We start from the raw sequence: 1,445 nt of genomic DNA, 5'->3' as shown, positions 1-1,445 counted from the left end.
CTGGCGGATGTTTGAATGATCAGTAGATGAACTTATGTGCATTACAATAAATATAGTAAACTTTGAGGTTGTATCAAAATAAAATGTGGAAAAAAAAGCAGGAGGATAGGACTGACTGGATATTTCTCAAAAAGAACGTTTTTTTTTCCACTCTAGAACTCACAACATACTTGTTCTTTTATTAGGATGTTTTTTATTTTTTCTAGATGCCTCGTGCACCTCAGTGTTTAAGTCCAAATTGATGCCAACATGCTTTTACGTAATCCATTTTCCTGCACCTGGTAACTAAATGTCACATTCAACAAGCGCAAATTTAAGGTTGGCCTTAATTAATGCAACTATACCACTTATTGCCATGTTGTATTCTCCAGTTCTCACTATTTTCCCCTCAGACTGCGTGGATAACTACTTATCCTCCAGCATGTCTCTCCAGCTCTCTAATGGCATTGACATTTCTGCTCCAACACTCTCCTCCCGTCATTACCGCGGCTCTCTGTCACTCTGTGAGCCGCTCACCGTCCCTCTCTGGGGGTAATGAACTTAATTGGACTTTATGACATTGTGGGACATCAGGGTACGATCAGGTAAATTGGAAATGTTGTAATAAGATAGTCCAACAATGTGGATTATAGTGATTGTTATAATTTCTTATGGGAGCGCTGGCAAAGCATCAGCACCAGTGCTAATATCGTTACAAATGGACGGCCAGAGTTCTGCTTTTTAATTGAATTTTCTGAAGATATTGATGAATATTTTTCAAAAAATATATCTTGGATCTCTTGTGGTGAGTGGACTTCCCATCTGGCTGAGAGCTGGAAGCAGCAAATGCAGCAACATTATCAGGATTATTCCAAACAGAGCTACTGTATAAATGAAAGGTTTATATTCGGCTCTAGAAAATAAAGAAACAAAAACTCATGTTTACTCCACCAAATATTATTTTCTGAACTCTTTGAGTTAAAATATTCGTGTTGTTGTTTCTAAATGAACATAAACTTGTTTTCTTTGCATTGAAGTGTGAAAGTAGTGCATCTTTTTCGTCATTTTGACCAATTATTATTGTCTGCAAATAAATACAAAATTCTTCGCTTTGAATTTCAGAGACGTGTTGTCAGCAGTTCTTAGAATAAAAGAACAATGTTGATTTTACTCAAACATATACTTATGAAGAGTAAAATCAGAGAAACTGACAATTTTAAGCGGTCTCTTAATTTCGCCATGGGCTTGTAAATGCCAAATCAATTTGGAACCTTAAATGATGCATTTCAATTGTTTTCTTTTTTGTGTGTGGAAAACAAAGTAAAAAAAAAAAAAAAGAAAAACAATCTCAGATGTCAAAATGCTGTTTTAGTATTCAGTTCATTTTAATCTCCCAGTAAAACCAGCTGACTTGACGTCCTCCTGGATGGTAAAAGGGTTCTGAATGCGTGCATTTTTGAGATGTG

The sequence above is a fragment of the Poeciliopsis prolifica genome, unplaced genomic scaffold (genome assembly GCF_027474105.1).
Source record: "Poeciliopsis prolifica strain line A6 unplaced genomic scaffold, Auburn_PproV2 SCAFFOLD010, whole genome shotgun sequence".
Taxonomy (NCBI): domain Eukaryota; kingdom Metazoa; phylum Chordata; class Actinopteri; order Cyprinodontiformes; family Poeciliidae; genus Poeciliopsis; species Poeciliopsis prolifica.
The sequence above is the reverse complement of the archived record's forward strand: the minus strand, read 5'-3'. Positions refer to the sequence as shown.